General features: G+C 40.9%; 1 long non-coding RNA gene across 1 annotated transcript in view; it reads left to right on the forward strand.

Annotated features, from left to right (window-relative positions):
- Window positions 1-16,286, forward strand: part of LOC117348703 — a 64,596-nt gene extending 48,310 nt beyond the window's left edge. The window contains exons 4-8 of the long non-coding RNA XR_004537033.1: window positions 11,700-11,855; window positions 12,655-12,750; window positions 13,326-13,399; window positions 14,526-14,671; window positions 15,813-16,286. This is a non-coding gene — a long non-coding RNA (uncharacterized LOC117348703). The remainder of the gene's footprint in view (window positions 1-11,699; window positions 11,856-12,654; window positions 12,751-13,325; window positions 13,400-14,525; window positions 14,672-15,812) is intronic.
- Window positions 16,287-25,823: the final 9,537 nt, after the last annotated feature.

Raw genomic sequence — 25,823 nt, forward strand, 5'->3', positions numbered from 1 at the left:
CGTGTTTGTTGGTGGGGGGATTGCGCTTGTTGGGGGCCATCCCAGCCGTTTTTGACAGGTCTGCCTGTCTCCATTTTTTTTTTTTTTTTTTAATGGGACAAATATTTTGCATGTGTAACACATGCAAAATATCTGTGCCATGGAAAAAAAAAAAAGAATAAAAAAGACAGGCAGGCCTGTCAAAAAACCTGCAGACCTGTCGGTAACTTAGATACCCTATAATAGTATAGATATTTAACCATTTAATTCTATTGGCTGCCACTATGTTACCCACTTTCCATATAAAGCAGCTTATAAGTTTTTAACCCATTCACTATTGATAACTTAAATGTGAATTTTTTGTGTTAAACCTTCAGAATGTGCTAACCACCAGCCAATTTCATAAAGTGCTTTTCTTTGTGCAATAAATAAGCTTCTACAATTTTTCTTATTCAAAAGTTCAGGTTTTCAAATATTTTTATTTTTTTTTTAACTTTTTACTTTCATGCTTGTTGATTGCATGATTTGCTACTAGTTGATCTTAAACCATCGCATAGGGACTTTTCAATCTTTCCCTAAAGAAGGGAAAAGTTCCCTTGGACTGGAAAACTGCTAACGTCATTCCGCTCCACAAAAAGGGATGCAGGTCAGAAGCTGAAAATTACAGACCGGTGAGTCTCACATCAATAGTGTGTAAACTTATGGAGACGTTGATTAAAAACAGATTGGATATGATTCTGGATGACGAAAGGCTGAGGGATCCCCACCAGCATGGTTTTACGAAGGGAAGGTCTTGTCAATCCAATCTGATAAGCTTCTTCGACTAGGTAATGAAACAACTGGATAGGGGAGAGTCCCTGGATATAGTGTATTTGGACTTCAGTAAAGCCTTTGATAGTGTCCCACACCGTAGGTTATTGAACAAAATTAATACAATGGGACTAGGAGAAACATTGACTGCATGGGTTAAAGACTGGCTCAGTGGTAGACTTCAGAGGGTGGTAGTAAATGGTACTCCCTCAGAAACGTCGGAAGTGACCAGTGGAGTGCAGCAGGGCTCGGTCTTGGGTCTGATACTATTTAATATCTTTGTATGAGACCTGCCCCAGGGACTTCAAAGTAAAATTACATTATATGCCGATGACGCTAAGCTATCTAACGTAGTGGACATCACAACCGTGCCCGACAATATGAGGCAGGACCTACTTTTATTCGAAAAATGGTCTAATACTTGGCAACTGAGTTTTAATGCCAAAAAGTGTAAGGTTATGCACCTTGGTAGCAGTAACCCCTGCAGAACATGCACCCTGAATGATGAAACCTTAACAAGAACTGTCGCAGAATGGGACCTGGGTGTAATCATTAGTGAAGATATGAAGACTACCAATCAAGTGGAGAAAGCTTCAACCAAAGCTAGACAAATGCTGGGTTGCATCTGAAGAAGTTTCGTCAGCTGAAGTTATAATGCCATAGTTATAATGCCATTGTACAGGTCCATGGTGAGACCTCATCTGGAGTACTGTGTTCAGTTTTGGAGGCCGCATTATCAAAAGGATGTGAAGAGGATGGAGTCAGTTCAGCGAATGGCAACTAAGATGGTCTCAGGGCTCAAGGATCTCCCATATGAAGAACGTCTAAGCAGGCTGCAGTTATATTCTCTCGAAGAACGCCGAGAGAGGGGAGACATGATAGAGACGTTCAAATATCTTACAGGCCATATTAAGGTGGAGGAAGATATCTTTTTCCTTACATGTCCCATGGCAACAAGAGGGCATCCGCTCAAACTCAAGGATGGGAGACTTCATGGTAACATCAGGAAATACTTCTTCACCAAAAAGGTTGTTGATCGTTGGAATAGTCTTCCATGTCAGGTTGTCAAGGCCAGCAATGTGCTCAACTTCAAGAGACGATGGGATAAACATGTAGGTACACTCCGGAAAAATGCTTAGGGGGCGGGTTCTTTTATGGGGAAGGTTCTTTGAGTGGGCAGACTTGTTGGGCCGACGGCCCTTTTCTGCCGTCATACTCTGTTTCTATGTTATCTGCTCCGACATGTTTCGCCAAAGGCTTTATCAAGACGAAGTCCCCCTTCAGTGTTGCTTATTTGAATACCTGAACTTTTGAAAATGAAAAATTTTAGAAGCTTATTTATTGTAACTGTATTGAAGAAACTTTATAAATAGTTGCCATTTTTGGGAGGATTAAACCCCTTTCCTCAGGTCAGGACAGGATACCATAACAGCAATATACCTGTTCTGAAGAAAGATTTGGCCTCTGAAAGCTAATTGAAAAATGGATTAGTCCAATAAAATGGTATTTTCTTATTTCTCATTATTTGTTTTGTTTTATTTCTGTTTGTTAATTTGTAAAGTGGTGATTGTTATGTATCAGTTTTTTCAAATTTACATCTACTGTCTTTATATTTTGCACAGTATTAGGGGACATGTGTCACTGTTTCTGTGGTGGTGTGGTGTTGCATTGTATGCAGAGTCTGGTTTCTTGGCGGTTCGGTTTTTTTGTCTACATATTTCTATTTTTAGTTTGTGTTTATCCCATATTGGGCAAGGGTGTATTTCTATTCTGTGTGTATGAAAAGGACTTAGTTTTCAGTTGGCATTGACTACAGGATTAATTGACTGTGCGGGATCTGGCTTGTTTAGTTTTACAATGTATGTGTTTGTGTTCTAGTGCTCACTGCAGTGTTTAAGATGCTGCCTTTTCCTCGGTACACTCTTGTTGCACGATATGTGGATTGTTACTAAAAATCATATTTTTCATATAGATGGGGGGGGGGGGGTCAAAGAATGATGGGCCCTGGGTGTCACACATGCTAGGTACACCACTGGTCCAGAGTCAAGTTCTTAAAATTACCTGAAAACTTCAGAATTCATAAGACATTTTTGCACTAGACTGCATTTTACATCATTTATGTAAATCTCTGACATAAATCTGAAGAAAGACATTCTTTCTTGCATTAAGTGGATTTTGAAAGTCAAATATTCCTTCTTTGTAGGTCAAATAGAACATTCTAAACACTTACTTTTGATCAGCAACTTTTTGTTCAGCTTGAGAGAAGCTTCACATTTTCACATTCAGCCCAATTCTTCAACTTTTTGTGCACTTTATAATGAGGGACTCGTGGAAGTGAAAACCAACAAGCTGGCACCATCTCAATAGACTAACCTAACACTTTATGATTAGCTTTTGAAGTTGAATTCTCCTCAAGTAAGTGCAAAAAAACCCCCAAAAAACAAAATGAAGAAAACTGAGAAGCATGATACCGGAGATGGTTATTGGGGCATTTGACTGAAAGAGAAAGGCTAGAAAGGGAATATATAGCCATGTGCTCAGCGGGATGCCAGATAGATGTCACCCGCTTATCTTCCCTGTTTAAAGAAAAGACTTGGGGCTAGATTCACTAAGGACACCGATAATGTCCCGACCACTTTGCGATCCGATTGTTCCCTGACCCGATTCACTAACCTTGGAGCTGAGCAACCTCCGATCCGATCCACGCATGCAAATGAGGGGGAACGTCATGCAAATGTAGACAGGCAGCGATTCACTAAAAAAATCTGGAGCACCGACTGGGCTGGCCGATCAACAAAAGAAGCGACTGCTGGGGACCAGTCGCTCACGTGCTTTCCGACTGCATCTCCTGCTCTCCTGCCCCGATTCTCCTCTCTGCCCTGAATCTCTCTTACCGCCCCAACTCGCCACCCTGCTTCTGCCCCAAATCTCTTAAATGTCTTCACACAGTGGCAATCTGCTTCTCCCCAGTTTCTCCTTTCTGTTCCATTGCCTTTGGGTTCTAGCTTCACTATTGCCTCCTCGACTAGCCGCCCTGAACTCGACCCGACTCTGCTCTCGCCGCCCCGACTCTCCTGCCCTTCCCCGCAGGTTTAAAGCGGGTTAAAACCACGGGCTCGTGAAATAGTAGTTTCAAGTTTCAAGTTTTTTATTTTGTTTAATAAATCACTTATTAAAATTTACTAAGCGTTGTACAGTTTATAAAATCAAGAATAGGAGACTAACAGGGTAAAACATGTATTTTTCGACTCAAAAAGACTGACGTGAAACATAAGTAAAAAACAAAAAAGTTTTCATTTCCAGCTCTGCCAGGCATAGAGGGCCAGCGCATTTGCAGACCATCTAGAGATGGTCTGTGCATGTGTCGGACTGCTGGAGAGCGATCCGTGCAATCGGTTGGGGGTGCGAGTCTGATTTCGCTCATTTGCATGAGGACGATTCGTGAATCGCCCCCCGGTCCCGGATCGGATCCGATCCATGGCCTCAGTTAATCTAGCCCTTGGTTCTTAATGGAGGGAGTGACAAAGATAAGGATGATCTAATACTCCACTATCACAGGAAAAAAGCTTTTTTTATTGTTAAGAAAAGGTGATTTCAGAATGCCTGTGTTAATCAAGAGAAAAATTAAGATTCTTTTGTAATTAGGGGGCAGTGTTTACCATTTTTCTATCTTACACCACATTTTCAATTAACACCATCCCAGATGTTACGTATTTCCCTTTCTTGTGGACATTTCCTTTCATGTGAATCAAGGATTAACTGTAATTTACATTACATTAGTGATTTATATTTTCACCATTACCTTGCGGTTCAAGGCGGATTATAAAAGGAGTTATCTAGCCATTTCCAGAGGAATTGAAGAGTAAAGCCGGTTGCTTCAGAGAATTGGGACGAGTCTTGAGGTGTTAGTTTGTCTTTCAAGGATTTCTTGAATAGCATGGATTTTATTTCTTTTCTGGACGATTTGTAGTCCTGGGGTCGTTATCTGTAAATTGGAGAGTTGGTAGTCTAGTTTTGCTGCTTGTGTGGCTAGAAGGCCATCGTACAGTTTTTTTCGTTTGACGTCTCTGATTGGGGGATGCGTGAACGGTTTGTGGGTTCTCCTATGTCTGATAGAGATAGTTTGGATTAGGCGGTTGTTTAGGTAGTCTGGGCTGTCTCTGATTATGGTTTTAAATAGTAGGCAGTAGAATTTGAATAGTATTCTTGCTTGTATTGGGAGCCAGTGTGAATCGAGGTATGCCACTGTGATGTGGTTGTGTTTCCTCAGTGAATAGATAAGTCTTAGTGCTGTGTTTTGAACTGTTTGTAGTTGTTTTATCATGGTTGTAGGGCAGGGGAGATAGAGGATGTTGCAGTAGTCTAGAAAACCTAATGACTAGGGACTGGACCAAGAGCTGGAATTGTGTTCTGTCGAATTTTTGAACTTCCCTCAAGTTTCTCATGTTCGTGAATGATTTTTGTATTGTTTTTGTTGATTTGTGGTTGCATGGTACAGCTACAGCATCTGTCTATCGTCATTCTTAGAAGTTTTAGAGTGGTTGTATTGGGTATGTGATTGAGTTTATTACTAGATTTGTTATGGCTGGGGTTTTATTATTTTCAGAAGAATGAATTTTGTCTTGTCAGGGTTCAGTTTCAGTTTGTGATTTTTCATCCATGTTGTTTACTGTTTCAAGTATCCTGTGTAGTGAGTTTGTCATGGAGGACATTGGTTGATCAAAAGGAAGGAGCATGGTGATGTCATCTGTATAGCTATAGGAGGTCAAGCCTAATTTGTCCAGGCAGGTGCCGGGGGATGCATTGTAGAGATTGAAGAGAGTTGGGGATAGTGGAAATCCTTGAGGCACACTGCAGGGGTTGGACCATGGTCAGGGCAGGATTAACCAATAGGCCAAGTAGGCACGTGCCTAGGGCCCGAAACTGTCAGGGGGGCCTGATGAAGGAGGGCATCAACATTGTTTTTTTCCAAATGGCGATGGGCCCCTCCAGCTTTGACCGGCAACGCGGACTCCACCCCAATCGGCAATGGAGCCCCCCATTGACGGAAAGTAAGATAAGCAAGCGACGTGGGTATGAAAAGCAACGGGAACTGTAATTGTGCAAGCGGTGCTGCTTGCCCAAAGCATCCCTCTGACACAGCTTCCTGTTTCCACCTGGGCGCATGGTGAGGTGGGGCAGGGCAGGGGGCCCAGTGTACTCATGTGCCTAGGGGCCCTCGACGAATTAATCCTGCCCCGACCATGGTTCTGATTTTTCTTTGTTCAACTTTACTCTGTAAGTTCTTGATTGTAGGGATCCTTGTAACCATGTGTGTACCTTATCTGTGATTCCTATCTATGTGATTCCTATCTATGTGTATCTAGTACTATTGTATCTAGTATTTGTAGTAGGATATTATGGTCTACCAAGTCGAATGCTGCGGTGAGATCCAGTTGTATAATCAGCATTTTTCTACCTGTGCTGAGGTGTTGTCTAGCTGTGTCCAGGAGGGAACCTAGTAGTGTGTCTGTGCTGTAATTGGTTCAGAAACCAGACTGTGTAGGGTGGAGTATGTTGTGGTCTTCTAGGTAGTTGGTGAGGAGTTTGGCTACTAGGCCTTCCATTAGTTTGACATAAAGTGGTATTGAGGCTATGGTTCTATAGTTGGATGGTTGATCTGTTGCTCCTTTAGGGTCTTTTAGGATCGGGGTGACGACGATTTCGCTGAGGTCTTGCGGGAAAAGGCCATCTGCAAGCATGGTTTGTATCCATTGTAAGAGGAGAGCGCGGAATTTGATACTGGAGGATTTTAATAGGTATGGAGGGCAGTGGTTGAGATCGCAGGCTGAATTGCTATAATTTTTGTAGAATTTGTTAAGGTCGGATCATTGTATAGTGGGGAAGTGGGACCAAGTTCTGTTTGCCGCAGCTGATTCTTTTTCTGTGGGGGGGGGGGGGGGCATTGTGATCTCTTCTAGGTGGGTTGGGGTTCCGGTGAGGGTAGTCCTGGCAGTTGTAATTTTGTTTTTAAAGTATTCAGCTAAAAGGGTGGCTGAGGGGGGAGGGATGTCATTGGCCAGATAGGGTTTGGTGTCTGTGAGTTCTTTTAGTATTTGGAATAGTTTTTTTGTGTCTTGGGTTTCTTTTAGGTTGGTGTAGTGTGCCTTTCTTTTTTTCTTTTAGTATTAGCTTGTATTGTTGGTTTAGTTTTCTCCATGCTGTTTTCGTGGGTTCTTGGTTGTTCTTTCTCCATTTTCTTTCTAGTCTGCATTGTCTTTTGAGTAGGAGTAGTTCGTTATTGAACCATTTGTCTGATCGTCTGCTAATTCTGTTTTTTATTTGCATTGGAGCTAGCTCATCTAGGGTAGCTGTGCTTATCCTGCACAATTGTGAGATGAAGTCCATGGGGTTGCATTCTTGGATTTTTGCATCTGTTTTAGTCCAGAATTTGGAGGGGTCGATGTATTTACGTGAGTTGTAGGTTGATATTTTGGGTTTTGGTTTGGTTTTGTCTTTGGTCCAGTTGATGTTGAAGGACTATGTGTAGTGGTCTGACCAGAGGGATCGAGACCACTTTCCATTTGATGTTTGAATCACTGGCAGTAAGGGCTGTTGGGTCATGAAGACTGCGATGTCTAGTTGGTGACCTTTCTCTTTTTTTTTTTTTTTAATATTTATTTATCTTTTTTAAATGAAATCACAAGTATCTACTTGTTACAGTAATACAGAGTATACCATAAAAGAAAAGTTCCCAAGCTTATAAAGAACTCAAAGCTAATGCTAAGGTAAAGCTAATCACAATTTAGGAATCCTTAAGAATTATATATAAAAAATTAATCATAACCTTAAACACTTAATTAGCCCTCAAGAAGATATGGAGAAGCAATTTATAAAAGACAAGGAGGTCTTAAGAAAAATCACAATTGTCAAAAGAAATGGCTTAACGTGCTTTCACGGGCCTAATTTTCTTAGTGTCCAAAAAGGTTCGAAGGTGCTCAGGAAGGAAAAAGACATATTTAATTCCAGTGTATCTTACTAAGCATTTACAGGGGTAACTTAATACAAAAGTAGCTCCCAGGGCTTTAATTTCTTCTCTCATTAGTAAGAACAGTTTCCTCCGATCTTGAGTAGATTTTGTAACGTCGGGGAATATCCAAATTCTCTGAACATGTCGGAAGAATATTTTCAGTATAGCATTAAGGTCTTGTTAAAAAAACAAGTACCCCGATATTCTATTTCTTCCTGGGAGTTTTCTAAGATATCAGTTAAGTTATTTAAATCCAAAGGTTGTGATCCGGCAGCCTTTGCGTCTTGTGGTGAAGAACCAACTTTCTTAGGAAGATAGTATATCCTATTTATAGGTGGAATTGAGTCCTGATGAAATTTTTAAATTTTCAATAAGGTATTTTTTTAAACACGTCCAATGGAGAGGTAACTGAAGATTTCGGAAAATTCAAAATTCTAAGATTAAGTCTTCGGTTATGGTTTTCAAGTTGTTCAATTTTCCTTTGAAAGAAAAGTATTTCTTTAGTAAATGTTGCAGTAAGATTTTGAAGTGAAGCAATTTCTTTATTGACTTGGTCAAACTTTGGTATCAGATTGAATATTACGCACAGAGACTGTAAGATCATCCAATTTACTCACTATCGTTGAGATCTCACTGGCAGTTTTAGTGGAAGCAGCTTCTAACTTCTGGAGCACTCGCCAAATGCCGTCTAAAGTCACCTTTGAGGAGTGGATATCATCCGCTCCTACCGCTGTTGATTCTCTGGCGCTCAAACCAGCGTGAGGCCCTCCTATGTGTGAAGCTGTCGGACTCGTCAGGTCCTCAGAGCTCACGCTCTCAATGTCTGCTGACACCGGAATAGATGGCAGTCGGGTTGCCGGAAGGGAGAGCGAGATCTCAAGTCCCACTGCTCCGGTGGCTCCTTCCATCGGAGTCATCGCTGGGTTCCTGCTCCCTTCAATATTGGCCAGAGAACTTGTAAAGAAGTGCTCCATCGACTTATTTCCTGGTGTGGGAGGGTCCATCTGGACAAAACCCTAACGTTTGGTGTGAGGCATGTTTGGCAGACTAAAAGTCTGGGGATAGTAAGGTAATAATTGTAAGAAACCGACGGAGCTCAACTAAAAAGCTGTTATCACGCCGCCGCCATCTTACTTCCTGCCCCTGGTGACCTTTCTCACGTGTGGTTTGTGGGTCTAAAATCTTGTATGTTAGGGCTTCGAGGAATGACAGTAGGTTTTCTATTTGTTTGGAGGATTGGTCTTTGAGATGGAGGGTTAGGTCTCCTAGGATTAGGTTGTAAGTTGCCGCTTAACATTTTATTATTATTGATTGTATTATTACAGCATTGCAAAACAGGATGTGCACAGATAGGGTAAAAGGGAAACCATGCGAAGGGAAGGCCCTAGAACTCAACAAATGCTGCTACTTTTTAATTTGCATCTTTTTATTAGAAAATCACCAATTAATATGAGCAAGCAAAATAAAAGTCTGCATGATTTTCATCACTATTTAGCTGGTCAGGAATGGCCCCTGGCTGGCTAAATAGAACTAGGGCCCATGTGCTCAAAACTCACCGTGCCTTTAACGATCAGCGCTAAACTAGGTTTAAACAATTTAGCATTATAAGAACATAAAGATTGCCTTACTGGGTCAGACCGAAGGTCCATCAAGCACAGTACCCTGTTTCCAATCAGTGGCCAACCCAGGTCCCAAGTACCTAATTAGATCCCAAGTAGCAAAACAGATTCTATGCTGGTTATTGAATTTCCCCAAGTCCATCTCAATAATGGCCTATGGACTTCTCTGTTAGGAAATTATCCAAACCTTTTTTAAACCCCGCTCAGCTAACTGATTTCACCACATTCTCTGGCAGTTAATTCCAGAGTTTAATTACACGTATTTTTGGAAAACATGAACAAGTAATCACTCGGTAATTTTATAGACCTCTATCATATCACCCCTGAGTCATTTCTTCTCCAAGCTGAAGAACCCTAGCCACTTTAGCCTTTTCTCATAGGGAATTCATCCCATCCCTTTAATCATTTTTATATCCCTTTTCTAAATGCACTATATCTTTTTTTGAGGTACGGAGACCAGAGCTGCACACAGTATTCGAGGTGCGGCCATACCATAGAGCGATATAAGAGCATTATAACATTTTCAACTTTGTTTTCCATTCCGTTCTTGATAACTCCTAACATTTGATGCCCAAAATTGCTTCTTCTCTGTGGTTTATAGCAGCCTCCGATAATTGTTTGTAAATGGATTACAGCGAGCTCATCAGTATTAAAATGGGCACTCTGACGACTGCCCAGATGATGCACAACATGAAGAGCCAGCCTTTAAGGATCCAAAATTTGTGACAGGTCAGGAAGTGCCGGTAGCGTTGAAACATGTTTGTTAGAAGCTTATACAGGCAGGTCTGAGCTGCTGATTGCATGTGGAAGTTCATAAAAATACTTTTATGGGATTGGGGTCCACATAATGTACGCATGTGTAATGAGCGTGTCTCGTGCATGCATATTAAAGAAAAAGCATATATATCTTGCGTTTTCACATTTGCATGCTTTGTTGTTAGCTCTTCGTCCCTTGCCTCTTAGGATGTGCGCAAAAGATGCACTACCAAAAGTCATGGTTGATGCTCATTCATCCCTGCAATGTAGCTATTCTACATATGTGTAATTCACTTTCTCCTACGACTGATTGGATGGGGGGGGGGAGGACCTCTGTTTAACTCATTTGCATGCAAAGTTGTTTGAACATCGATCACTGTATTAAGATCTGATGAGATACCAGCACCACAGCGACCCACGGGATTTTAATGGCGATTTAGAGCATCTGGCTCTAAGCTGGCTAACCACCAATATTCAATGGGCAATAGGGCTATCTCCAGCTGAATGTCCCGATCACCGGCTATGTTGCGCAACACAGCTGGCTAGTGCCAATATTCATTGGCTGATGGCTAAGTCTAGCAGCCAGATATACCCACATAAATAGCTGATCTATTTTTGACCACTATGCTTTAGCTAGTCAGCAGATGAATATTGGCTTGGCCGGCTATGTCAACTGTGGCTGAACTTAGAAGACCACAAATTCAATGCCAGGTTTGCCGCCAACCATGGCAAGTAGCTAGGCTGCCTCCCACGGTCTGAATAATGGCCCTTGGGGAGACCTGTATGAGCTATCCGGTCTACCCAACAAGGTGGCAAGAGTTGAATCTCAAACTATGCATAATTTCATTATGAAATTAACATTCAGTGATTCTCCCTAAAACAAAAGAAGGCCAAGCTAATTTTAGCAGCTTTGTGAGACACATCTTGTCTTCTAGATGGGTCAGTACCCTCTAATGACTGGGTTTCATCCCAATGGCAATCGAAATTCATCTGAACAAAGATTTCCAGTTTCAGCTTACCATGACATCTGAAAACTTGTTAATCAACAAAAACGCAGTCTTGCTCTCTTGAGTTCTCTACTAGACAGAATTTGCAAAACTGACCCTAGAAGTTATAAAATCAGAAGGGAACTCTTCAATGTATTTATTCTATTGTGAACTGACCAAAGGTTTTACTCAGTATGAAGATATAAGTTTAGAGTTACTATATAGCTCCAGACGACAGATCGAGACATCGGGTTTTCCTTTGCATTGCTTTCACTGAAAGTAAAACCAAGAATCATAAAAGGGCAGTACTACTCTCCAGGATAGACCAATGCATGTGATCCTTCCATCGTACCCGTCGGAGATCATACAGATGTCATCCAGCCTCCTGAAATCCTTCACCTTTGTTTGTATTTCTTTAGACAAACTTTGAATTCTTCCTCTTGTTTTCCTAGCATTCTGAAATGTTATTTATCTTCCTTGCTGTTTTCTAACCCTTTGCCTCTAATTGACCCTTAAGGTTATGTCCACTTCCGCCAACAGTATCCAGAGCTCTTTGAGAACATTCACACAGAGGCTGTGCGTAGCAAGATTGAAGCTGGATACCCCGGCGTTGAATCCAATCGAGACGAGTATGGCCGGGTGATCCTCCTCTTCGACATTGAGAACTGGGACTATGAAGAGATCACGTTTGATGAGGTGGGTCACTTGTTAGTTCTCGCCACTTCGTATGTCATTAAGGTGTCAATGTAAATAGCTTTGTTTCAGCTTCACCAGTCCCCTCTATTTATGTCGTTTCTGAGTTAATGTATAGATGTGATCAGGTAAATGGCAATGTGGTGTCACAACAAAAAAATATGGTTTAATGTGCCTAATATAATTCCGTATGCATCCTGTAGGACTCTTCGATCTAGTAATCAAAATCTCCTCATCATCCCCTCAATAAGAGAACTCTTCTACGACACTACTCGCACATCTATTTTCTCTGTTACAGCTCCCACTTTGTGGAATGCCCTTGCTGCTGATCTTCGCTTAGAAAACTCATTAGATACATTTAAAATCAAACTCAAAACTTTCCTATTAAAAGACGCCTATACCTTATAAACCCTGATTTTAACAACCATTGTTCCTCTTTCGTAAAACCTCAATGACAATCAATATGCTTCTTTTGATGCAACCCCCCCCCCCCCCCCCGTATCCAATTGTACTTCCTTTCCCATTTTGCCTCTCTTTATTTTTATTTTCCATCTCAATGTATTTATAAACTCTCCTCTCTCCTTGTTTCCCTTTCGTATCATGTACGTAAATGCGTAAGTGCTTCCCTCCTTTTAGCTTAGCCATGTTTTTATTTTAAGTTTTATAATTTTTATATTTTATTTTATTGTTAACCATTTAGATACTTGTATGATAAACGGTATATCAAAAATAAAGAAACTTGAAGAAACTTGAATGTTACACCCACATCTCTGAGACGCATGCTTATTTTATGTTACCACAGGTTTTTGTCCACGGAGAAGACTTGGAAGCCTTTTTTAGGAGATTGATCCTGATATCATGCCAGCAGATTTTGGAGGCAACATGCCAAAATATGATGGTAAAATCATTGCTGACAAGCTCTTTGGAACCTCTGAAGCTACCATCTTTTAATAGCCAAAAATGTTTCCTATACCAATTTAGTGGCTTCACGTGCACTTCCAAAAAAAATGTACATTTCATTCGCCACTCAAGAGTGAACCATATAGGCAGGAGGAAAAGCACTTGGTGTGATCATGTTGTGTCCTTACAGTTGGCTCTGGTGATGCAATAAAAACAAAAATAAAACTGGTAGTGCAGAGGTATCCCATGGAAGGCTGCACTGCTGAATTTGTCAAACTAGGCGACGAGTATCCCATGAAGGCTGAATTGTTGAATTTGTATGTATGAAAAGCTATTGTAAATATCCCAGGGACACAGAGGCTAAAATTGTATCTTGACCTGTCACATCTTCCCTACTGTTCCTCCCTTTTATGTGCTTTTTCTTAATAAATTGTAGTTCCTCCGTTTTTTTTCTATTGTTCTCATGTCTTAACCCCAACCAAGTATGTCATTCTTGGAAGTTCTATGTTTATTATTCATTGTTTGTTTCCTACTCATATTTACATTTTTAATGTACAACACTTTGTATTCCAGGAGACACGTTTTATCAAATTTTAATAAAAGTATGAACTATGAAAGCATGTTATGGAAGGCATGGCCAGCCAACTGTAAGTATAAATTCTTTAAACAAGCATGCTTTATTTTATTAAATGATATTCATTTGCTACCTGTAAAATTATACACAGAATAATATTATCTAATGATAGTATAATGTGTTTTTGTATGAGGCCTGTATATAAGAGTTATAAAGTTACAGCATTAGTGCATGTGCCATTGTGTATATGTATGTTAATATAAAAGAAAAAATTAGATTAGGGCAAAGGGACAGATTACTTTTTTCTGGGTATAGATCTTAGAATTAAAGCAAGGACACTGCAGGAGGTTCATTCCCAGTTGTGGTGAACAGGGAGGGGCTGATGTGAGATTTTTCTAACTACATTAGCCAGTTGAGGAATTTTAAAGTATAATCTATAAAGGCAGATAGAGAAATTACAATTAAATTAAAGTACTGAAGAGTACAGGGAATTAATTTACAGATCATTATAGGCTCTAGAGGGATGTGGAGTACACAGCATAGCCCCTAATTATTAAACCATAAGGGCTGGCATTCTTTGAACATTCCAGCAGATCTGGGAGAGAGTGTAGGTTTTTGCCCTATGTGACCATATAGTGTGCTAATTTAGCTGGATAGAAATATTGTTGTAGTAGATACGGGACTGGCTCTCCAGAATTAGGATAATACAATAGTTGAATAAATAATTTAGGATATCTTTTCCATGACCAGACAAATAGGCTTCCTGTACTAAAACGTTAAAAGTAGTTTGTACACTTTTGGAAAAAAAAAAAAAAAGAAAAAGTGTGGAGAGCAAGAGGAGCGAGGAATAAAAATTGTTTTATTTCAGGTATATTTTTCATTAAGCTGCCTGTTAAAGGGATGTACTAATAGATTTACCCCATCCTTTCAAGCATTCAACGCATTTCAAGGTTCTGAGAGTTTGCACGAGTCAAATTCTAGATGTGTTACCTTAGAAATAGCCTGTTTAAACTAAAGGTGTAGAGAGATCTTTGCAATTCAATGCTTTAATGAGTGAAACAGAGCTCAAAGTAATCAGAAACAAGATTTAAATGGGTTTTTTTTGTGTGTATGTGTGTGATTGTATGTGCAAGTTCTAGTTACTTGTCTATGTCATAAATCCTTAGGAGTCTTATCTTGCTTCTCACTTAAACATACAGAATGATCAAGAAGGAGATTACGGACAGAACGGAGAAGGTTATCATGCTGCTGTACCGGGCTATGGTACGCCCTCACCTGGAATACTGCATCTAGCACTGGTCGCCATACATGAAGAAGGACATGGTACTACTCGAAAAGGCCAAAGGTAAGAAAAGTGGAATTATCCAAAAAGACAGATGTGCACTAAAAAAGTGTCCACAAACTTATCTGTAGATGTACAAATCTTGAATTCTTCCAATGTCATGATGGTACAATCAATGATTCAATGACTCGACATGTACATGTTTCGGCCAACAGGCCTGCCTCAGGAGTCTTAAGAATCATAAAACAAATGAGTAGCTGCTTGAAACGTGGACGCAACTCGTTTTGAAATAAGAAAGTCGCGTGTCAAACCGTCTCAAAAAAAGTGTGGCGTCTCACGTGAATGATTGGAAGTGAAAACAGTGTCAATGATAGCTAACAGTGAAAGAATATTTTGTGCAGAAAAAGATTTATTCCAATAGAGATACCATGCTTATAAGAAAAAATACATCAGAAATATGCTGAGTTTTATGAATACAGAGTGGATTTAGAGACTGCTTCTGTGTGTGAGAGAGAAAGGACTGACTGTCTGCCTGCATGAATGCGTCTTTTTCTTGGGTGTGACCGATGGATGGGTCTGAAGAGAATTTAGCGAAGAGGAGATGGTCAAAAGCTCTAGAGAAGAGGATAAGGATTTTAACCTCTTATTTTTTATAATATTTAGAAAATAACAATAATAGATGTTATGTAACCATGTCTTTCTGTAAATTGGTTGAAATACTGGTAAATAAGATGTGAAATGTCCCTCATAAATTGGAGTTACTGTAAAATATCTAGATTCTGTAGCTGGGGTCTTTTTCTTCCCTAACTACCTTAGTACATCTTATCATGTCTGTTGACCCTTAGGCTTCTGCCGAGGTCTTTTGTTTGTTACTCTTAAATACTGATAACCTAGATGTAATCTAGGTATGCCCAAGATTAGATATGATGGATGTAATCTTCCATAGGCTTTTGCTGACACTGGTTAAGCCAACAGAACATGCTGACAATTATCAACTGTATGGCAGGGTTGACACTGAGCATAGTGTTAGATTAAACTTATCTTTTGACAGGTAAGCTCTTTGGAACAGGAACCTTCTACAGTGACAGTAGTTCATTCAAATAGAAAGTTTAATTTTCTCCTTTAGATATTAATGAATTTGCAATTTAATAGTTGGTCATTTGGAAATTGTATTAATGTGGTTTTGCCTCTGATTATGTTGTAGATGGTAGAAGATGAGGTCTGCAGATTGCATCAGGCAGACAGGGGACCTTTCCAGACTGCATACGTGAAATCTATGGACAGTCATATTTCTCTGCCCTGTTATGACTCCAATCAAAAGGATTGTACAACTAAATATATTAAGGAATACAATCGTATATAATCAGTAAATATGTATCAAAAATGTATTGTAGGTGATATTTAATAGCAGGGAGTCATTCATGCCACATATACACGAACTGTTGACAAAACACCAACTGTATGAAAAATCATAATACAACGGAGAAAAATAAACCTCAGTTGTGAAAGACCGGGACTACACCTTCAGATGAGTGCATTTTTTTTCTCTTCTACTGTGATTCTATGCCCTACGCCTCCACAACCGTTTATACAAGTGAAGTTGAGCTGTAGCCCTCGCTAATATTTTAGTTAGTTTGGGATTCTGGTCACTTTTTTGACACGATCTAATGCATTGAACTTTGCTTACCTACTTATATTGAAGAAACTTTTGAAAATATTTGATTCTGTATGAATGGAAATTATTTATTTATTGATATGTATACGAAGTTTTTTTTTATAAACCAGTGATGATGTGAACAGGTTTGACTTCCAATCAAAAGGAAACATACATACCTTTAAAGCTTCACAAGACATCAAGCTAATGACTGTGGCTAACTCCTGATTTTGAGAGACTGTTGCAAATCTACTGTCAGAAGAGTTTGCACAAGTTACCAGCCAATCCACACTTTCCTTTACATTTTCCTTGGTTTTATATTGTCAATTGTTGTCATATGTTTTATGATGCATTCTTGTTAAGAAATTTTGCTTTGTTTAGGTGTTAACGTTAGTTATGTAATTTATCTGGATTTTCACATTTTTCTCTTAATTGTGCAACTGTTGTGCTTTTCCTTTTTATATATATATATATATATATATATATATATAATTTAACAAGCCTGTATTATGATAAACACTTGATTTATGATTACTTTAATCCCAAAAAATACACCTACACCAGGGGTCTCAAAGTCCCTCCTTGAGGGCCGCAATCCAGTCAGGTTTTCAGGATTTCCCCAATGAATAGGGATGAGATCTATGTGCATGCATTGCTTTCAATGCATATTCATTGGGTCATGTTTATCTATTACACATATTTGGGTTTCTTAGGAGTATCACTTTGCATTTATTCTACAATCTTAGTGCATTCAATTCTAGGTTGTTGTTGTTTTTTATTCATTGAGTTTTTAAACATTATTATTACTACATATAATAACAAGGAAAGGATATTACATGGAAATAAAAAAAAAATTAAAATAAAATAAAGTTCCTTATTACAAATCCTCTAGTCCACATAATGGGAAAGTAACCTGATCAGCAAGAAAATTAAAACATAATCATGATTGAACAAATCAACTATCAATGGTGCTTTCCTATTGAAGTCCGATGGATATTACTTTTTAGTTTCATGCAATTGCAAAAATTGTTCAAGCTGTATTGAATCCCAAAATGTATGTTTACAATCTTTACATTTCAAGATCCATTTACATGGAAACTTAAGCTAGAATGTAGCTTCCAAGGCTAATACTGTAGGTTTCAGATCCAAAAAAGCCTTCCTTTTCAACTGAGTTGCCCTGGTGCCATCTGGAAAAATGGAAACTCTATCTCCACAGCCTTTTACATGTTAGTTTTGATAATATGCTTTCATTATTAAAGATTTATCTCTTTCCCTTACACATGTCACGAGTAGGGTTGATCTTTTATGTATTGTGTCCTGTGAATCTTCCAGGAAACCCATCAGATCAAATTCTATTGGTTCTAATTGATCTGTTCCCAGATCAGCAGAAATCTTTTTCTGCTGTGGGATATAGTAAGAATTTGTTATGGACAAAGTTTCTGTGTCAGTCAATTTCAAAACTTCTTTAAAATAGTTATGTAACAAATATCTGATGTTAACAAATTAAGTTTTTGGAAAATTGAGTAGGTGTAGTTTCTTTGCCCTCAACATGTTTTCCATGAGTTCAAATCGAGTATGAATAAAATGTAAATCTGTAACAGATGAAGATGAAACTGCTTGCAAAGTTGTAATTTGGGATTCAGTTATTACAATATATTTCTCCAGACCTTTCAAATTATCATCCACATTTTCTAATTTATGCACTACTTCTTCTGAAAATGTAATATTTCAATTTACCACTGACTGCAATAACCCTTCCACGGTAGTATTAATTGCCCACAAATCTTATAAGGAAGCATCCTGAGGCTCTTCCCGGGACTTCTGTGCTAGTAAGGCCTTATTGTGAAGAGATAGAGCCTTAGGCATCTCCCCAAAGGTCCATAGGGAGGATGCTAATTGCGCAGGTGAACCTGTCAGAAGAGAAGTAGACCCAGTCATTGAGTCACTGTTACCTCGAGCTGTATTTGGAGAAGGAGGTGGCGCATGCTCTAAAGGGCTGAATGATGCCCCTGAAAAAGAGTCAGTGTTCACATTTTGACCAGTCACACCAGTTGCTACAAGGTGTCTATCCATGGGGCCAGGTAAAATAGATGTCAAAACTTTAGCCCTCATTCTATTCTAGGTTACTATGCCAGATACTTCTGGATACAGGGAAATATTCTAAGTTTAGTAATATTGAGGATCTCTTATTTTAGGGACATCTAGGGATTTTGATATGCCTTACATATCTAAGTTTAATCTTTTCTATTAGCTATAGTGTCTTTCTTTGCATTTTCCTGACCGTTATACTTCATGAGTGCCAGTGTTCCCAATACCTCTCTAGATTTAAAAAAAAAAAAAGTACTGCAAGTTTAGTCTCTGTTCGGCTCATCTGGTACTTGACCTTTGGTTATTGTGCCTTGAAGGTAGAACAGACACTGTTTGGGCACCTGCCATCATTAGGCAAGCATCTGATAAGTTTCCTGTATGGTTTTACTTGGCCAGCAAAATTCACATAAATTACTTGGAGAAGGGTTTTATCTAGGACAGTGGATGGGATTTGCTTGCTTGCTTTCTCACCTGGCGGCTGGAGTTGGGTCTAGGAAAGCAGGATTGGGGGCGGAACTGGAGCACGATGGGGCGAGCCTAGGGGGGGGGGTCCACCCTACCTACCTACCTACCTACTCATACATATTCATTGTGGATATGCGGGAGTCACTGGTGTAAATTTTAGCACCTAAAGTTAGGTACCCTAATCTCAATTTAGGCTCTGTTCAGGTACAGAATCTGAGTGTCTCAATGCCATTATAAAATACTATTTTAGTGCATAGATTTTGGGCACCTATGTTTTACCGCTCTTTATAGAATTGCCCCTTTACTGCTTCCTGCAGTTTAGTAAACAGGCCTAAAGATTTCCCTCGGTTCAGCCACTACCAATAGGGCTGGCCCGTGAGTTGTTCAGCTGACATAGTCACTGTGAGAAACCGGAAGATTAAGATTTATTAAAGGCATGAATAAACATGATTTATTTTGTAGCATTGTGGAAATATTGTCAAACTTTAGAAGAAATTCACATGTTTTCAGAAAGGTGGAGGGCACATTAGTTCAATGTTTCCTTTGTGTTTGGAGATATGAATATATATAATATCTCAAGATAGGCTGATAGCACTCAAGGTCAAACCTGTTCAAACTGGGTAAGTTGGTAGTTGGGGTTGGGAGCGTAAAAAAAGGAGAGGGAAAGAAAGATGGTGTACACGGGGAATGGAAGAAAGTGGAGAACTTTTGGTCAGAGGGAGGGAGGTACAGATAGGGAAGTGAAAGATGAGAGGGAGAAATGTGGTGGAAAGGGAACAGTGGGACAGATTGAAAGGGATGCAAGAGGGAGGAATTTTGGACATAGTGGTGAAGGGAATGGAGGGATAATGTTGGGCATGGGGCTGGTGGGTAGGGGCGAAAAAATGCTGCACATGGTCTGGGCGATGAGAGAGGGATAAATGCAGGACCATGCTAGGAGGAACCAATGGACAGCAACTGAAGAATTTGCAGAGGATGGGAAAGCGGAAAAAAAGAAACTGGGACCAACTTGCTGGAAAAATAATTCTCCAGTCAAACAAAAATAAAAATGTTAGCTTTGGGAAATGTATATAGTGTCTTTGTATTGTGTTCAAAAGAAAAGGAAATGCTTTTCTGGTTTTATTTCTACAATGTAGTTGAAGTACTTGCTGACCCCTGGCTGTGGCTGGTGGTGATCCCCAAGCACTGTGAGCAGAGGACCTCTTCTAAAGATAGCCAGAACTCCCCTCCACTAAGTGCAGCAGCAGCCACTGGCAGCATCCATGAGCCACTGAGGTGCCAGCATCTGTGACTCAGGGACGCTACTGCTGCCTGCCAAGCTTGGCTAAAGGGAGCCCCGGCCACCTTCAGAGGAAGTCCTCAGCTGACATAGCTTGGAGGTCCTCATCAGCTGAGTATTTATATTTTATATTTACATTAGAGGCTCTGGTAGAAACCCATTTACAAAGTATGTATTCTTCCCAATTAATATTTCCCAATTAATAAAGTGTCTTTGCTTATTTGAAAATGGGTCTCTACCAGAGCCTTTAATTCAATACCATAATTAAAAGAAATAACTATTTCTGAAATTTATAGGGACGGGTGGGGACGGAGGAATTCCTCCCGGGGATGGGTGGGACGGGTGGGATTTCTGTCCCCGCACAACTCTCTATGTCTCATGTCTGGTTTCTGTCGAATGCATTCAGTGGAAAGGGATTGGTGGGATCTCAGTACAATACCAGCTTTTCATAGGGCAGTAAATCCTTCAGGTCTGATCCATTCAGAGCCAGCCCTGAGCAGATAGATTTCAGGTGCTGGAGAAACGGATTATATCACCCCTTCCTGTGAATCACGGGAGAGGAAACAGAGGCAGTGTAAAAGGATGAGACCTTTATTCATAAATCTGATATAGCTTTCAGACACTTTTGGCTCTTTATAGCAGCATTTTCTCTCCTAACCAGTAACCCCGTTCCATTCCCTTTCCCCCTTCCTCTCTCCATAGCTTCACTCACCCTTCTCTCACTTACAGTTACTACCACTATTTGTTATTTCTATAGCACTAGCGCTGTACATTAACACACAAAGAGATTGTAAGCTCTTTCAAGCAGGGACCATCTAATTCTTTCTGTTTCTTCTTACATTCTCACTCCCAGCCAGTAAGTAACTCCTTCCCTATTCCTCTTCCTACAGCTCCACTCTCAGCCTGTCCTCCATCAGCCAGCCTCTCTTCCCCCTTACATCTCTTTTCTCCCTCTTCCTGCTCTTCACAGCACAATTCTCCCACAATCCTTTTCAATACCCTTCACCCCTTCCTAGCCCAACTGCAGTCCTGGAAGGCCACAAACTAGCCAGGTTTTCAGGATATCCTAATGATTATGCAGGTGATCTGTTTGTAGGCAAATATATTCATGCATATTCACTAAAGATATCATGAAAACCGGACTGTTTTGCAGCCCTCCATTATTGCAATTGACACCCCAGAACCAAGCTCCTCATAACAGTTTCCAAACTGCTCAGTTCCAAGAAGGAAACTTGGGGCCGGTCCTGGATTTCTAACCCTATCCTGGTGCATTATGGGACCCGCAACGCTGATTTCAATGGTAGGAAACAGGGACTACAAATCCCACTCTGTCTTGGGACATAAGTTCAAAACCAGGACTTTCCAACAAGACTTCCTTGAACTGGTTAAGTTGACAGCTGTTTTGTAAAGGCAGGAAGTGCATTTCTTCTCCTTTAATTCCAACTCCTCTGCTGACTCCAGCTAATGAGTTTGACTAGACAATGCAGCCCTGGAAACTTGAAGTGAGTTTGGGAATGGAGTAAAGATCAGGATACTGGGGAGGTTTTCTTGCAAGGTGGGGGGGGGGGGGGGATAATAAAGAGACTTTTCCATTAAACCATCCTCTTCCTGGGGGGGGGGTGGGGGCTGGGGTGGGAATATAAGCTCAGGGGTCAGGACACTATCTTGTTAGAAATGTGAAGGAGATTGTCTTGCTGGAGGATAAAGGGAAAATCTTTTCTTGGATATTCAGACATGAGCAAATGATTTGTGTTCATTATATATTTGAAACACAAATGTGCGCTAGTGACAGGTGCCCTTCTATCCCCCCTCCTATTCAACCTCTACATCAGACCTGTCATTGATATAGCGCAAAAGTACAACATTAAAATCCACTCCTATGCCGATGACATCCAGCTGCTCCTCCCACTAGGCGAAAACCGATCATCCCAAATTGCTAACCTCCAACACTGCCTCTCTGACATGAAAACCTGGATGACAAACAACAAACTACAACTGAACGCCTCTAAAACCGAACTCTTATGGATCAGGAACAAAAACACCAAATACACACGCCCAACACTATCATGGGACTCCACTCTACTAACGGCAACAGATCAAGTACGCAGCCTAGGAGTAACCTTAGACTGACACCTATCCCTATCCCTCCACATATCCCAAGTAGTCTCTACCTCCTTCTACTACACTCCGCCAACTGAGAAGGATCAAACCCTACATCTCCACACCTGACCTAGCCCAACTCCTCAACGCATATGTCCTCTCCAGAATGGATTACTGCAACTCCCTGTTTAATGGAATAACCAAAAAAGATCTCAATCGCCTCCAACGGGTCCAAAATGCAGCTATCCGCCTCCTACACAGCCTCAACTACCATGATCCCATCTCCCCAGCACTCCGCGCTGAACACTGGCTCCAATTAACCATACGCTGTGCATTCAAGGCCCTGGCAATAGCACACAAAATAATTTATGCCACCACCCCCTCCTACATAAAATCCAAGCTACCCATCTACATCCCCACCAGCACCCTCCGCTCAGAAACGGAGATACGCCTATGCATTCCCCCCGGAAGGTCCCTCCTCTCAGAAACCGCCCGCAAACGCTCCTACAGCCACTTCATTCCCCAACTCTGGAACCAACTTCCCCCTCAACTCAGACTACAGAACTCACTAATGACATTCTGGAAAATGGTAAAGACCCTCCTCTTCAACTAAAGGTCACCCTCAGTCTACACCCAACCCCTTAAACCCCACCTCTACACTTCTTTCTCCATTCTAATCTTCTGCCAAAAATTTCTGTATAGTCCACTCTCAGCCTATACTCAAATAACTTGTATCTAAACTAAACTACTTATATTTAAACTACTGTTCTTAATTTGCTGTATAGTCCCTATATTTACACTGCTGCACAGTCTTGTATGTCCAAGTATTTAAATCTACTGTATAATCTTGTATGTCCAATTCACTCCATTGTGAATGTTTACTTGTAAACCGTTCTGAGCTACTGGGAGGACGGGATAAAAATCTAAACAAATAAATAAATAAATAAAATAAATAAAGGGGAAAGTCAGGAGTGAATTGGGGGGTGGGGGTGGGGGGAAAGACATGAAAGGACAATCCGTGGAGGTGTGTGTGTGTGGGGGGGGGGGGGTGACAACAGTATAATTTTATGATTTATGATGTTATAGGGAACCCAGATCCTGTCTGGTTTTTGCCACATTAGTCTCAGCATAGGGAGGAAGAAGCATTAGGGTCCGTCAGACTGTCGCCACAGATCCGTGGGGCGAGAAACGGCGACAGATACAGCGGTGGAATGAAGGGCTAAAACGCAGACCTGCACACACGAAATATGAAACCTCATCGGTCAATAAATGAAGATTTTAAGGACGTAGCGGATGAGATCCACGTGTATTTACCCCTTCCCGGTGCAGAAGAATGACACTGATATGTGCTTCACTTCCAGTTTGTCTGGCCATATCTTCCCTCCACCTCCCTCCCCCCCTGTACTTTTAGTTCACAGTGCACATATAATTTGCATGCTATTAGTATTCAGTTTTGAGGAGCTATTTTACTTTATGGAGCATGTACGGTTGGGCAGGCTGGATGGACCATTTGGGTCTTTATCTGCTTTCATTTACTATGTTACTATATTATGGATCCAGCGCTATTTGCTAAAGCACCGAGTGAGAATCGGCCCCTCGGTCATTCATCCTCCTGGAGTAGCGGCTTGAGATCTTTTCTGATTCTTCTCAGTCTTTCCAGCTCTGGATTGTATGTCACTGTAAGGGACGCTCCCTCTTTGGGTTGTTTCGTTTGAAGGATTAAGTCAGGATTTTGAGGTGTTTGTCTCTTGGGTCAGAGTAGATGCAGCGGTCTTGTGGGGCTTGGCTGTGCATCATAGTTTTTTTTGTATGTGAAGGGTGGAAGTAGAAGTAAGACAAGCAAAATATTTTATTAAATTTTAACTTGATAAACAAACAATGTCTTGCAATACAAGTACATATAGTATGCACACATCACATCCTCACAACTGAGCCGATGGTTCTTCTCTCTCCGACATTGCGGGAGTGTAGCGACTGTTCTAACGAGCGAGGTCTTGCAATACGAGTACATATGGTATTTTGTATTAAAGTTTTCAGGTTGTGGAATGAATCGTCTTGAGTTTCCATTATTCTTATGGGGAAATCCGCTTCGATATACAAGTGTTTTGGATTACAAGCATGGTTTCGGAACGAATTATGCTCGCAAACCGAGGTTTTTACTGTTTATGCATTGTGGGTTAGTTTCCTCTATAGCACAGGTGTCAAAGTCCCTCCTCGAGGCCCACAATCCAGTCAGGTTTTCAGGATTTCCCCAATGAATATGCATGAGATATATTTGCATGCACTTCTTTCTTTGTATGCATATTCATGCATATTCATTGGGGAAATCCTAAAAACCCGACTGGATTGCGGCCCATCAAAGAGGGACTATTGATACACCTGCTCTATAGAGATGTTTGTATATATCTCCAATAGCACACAAATCTAATTTACACCTGTCTCTGCATCATGTTTGTGAATAAAGAAGGTTCTCATCCTAACACCGTCTCTGTTTCCTCAATCTTCTCTCCTGTGAATCACAGGAAGGAGAGATAAAATCCAATCTCCAGCACCTGAAATCTCCTATCTGCTCAGGATTGTATCTGAAGCCTCAGGACCGTCAGTGCCGCAGCGATCTCTTTGACGGATCAGACCTGGAGGATTCCTTCCCTGTCCCATGAAAATCAGGCACCGTACAGAGCCTTTCCACTGAATGCATTCAACAGCAATCAGACATGAGACACTGGCTGTGTATTGGGGGGAAAGATGAGATATGTCACCTGACAGGATTAAACTAGAGATCTACTCAAACTTCTAAATCCATTAAACTTTTTATTATATGTTAGAAAATGTCATTCATTTATAAGAGAGCAACTTACGGGCTCTTGTATTTTAATATAGTCTTTAAATAAAGTAAATAAGTAGGATATAAACCCCTGCTTACTTGCACGTTAAGCGGGGACATTTATTCTCTGAGCCACCAGCAGCTCTTGAGAACTGGTCTTTCTCTACATATTCTTCTCTATTCTGCAGCGCTCTTAAGCCCAGAAGAGGACATGGAGAAGTTCCGAAAAGTTCCTAGTGAGAAAGCCTCGCTGGCCCAGAGGTTGGGAAAACATAGCATCGGCCCATCCGCAGTTATTGAGTTTTTACAATATATACTCAGTATGCAGTAGTGCTACCCGATTCACGATTCGAATCGGTTCACCAATTCACTTCGGGTGAATCGATTCGAATCGGTTCAAAAAAAAACAAAAAAAAAAACGGCTTCCCGATTCATCTGACCCTCCCCCTTCGCCCCCTAAAGCAGGAGCGAGGAATGTCCCACCCCTTTCTCTGACGTCAGAGAAGAGGCAGGACCGCGACGGAGGAACCAGCTCCGAAGCGGTACTAAGATCGCTAACACTGCAATCTTGCTTGCAGGCTCTTCTGGCTGGAAGGTAAACAATGCGGGGAGGCCAGGGGGGTGGAAGCCGGACACCGGGGAGGGGGGGGGGGACAGGCAGGCAGGCCTTCAAAAGGGTGGGATAGACTTTTGAGGGGGGGACAAGCCTTCAAGGGGGGGGGACAGGTATACAAGGGGGGGGGGACAGGCCTTTACGAGGGACAGGCAGGCCTTCAGGGGTAGGATAGGCTTTCAAGGGGGGATA

This window comes from Geotrypetes seraphini, chromosome 14, assembly GCF_902459505.1.
Source record: "Geotrypetes seraphini chromosome 14, aGeoSer1.1, whole genome shotgun sequence".
Classification (NCBI taxonomy): domain Eukaryota; kingdom Metazoa; phylum Chordata; class Amphibia; order Gymnophiona; family Dermophiidae; genus Geotrypetes; species Geotrypetes seraphini.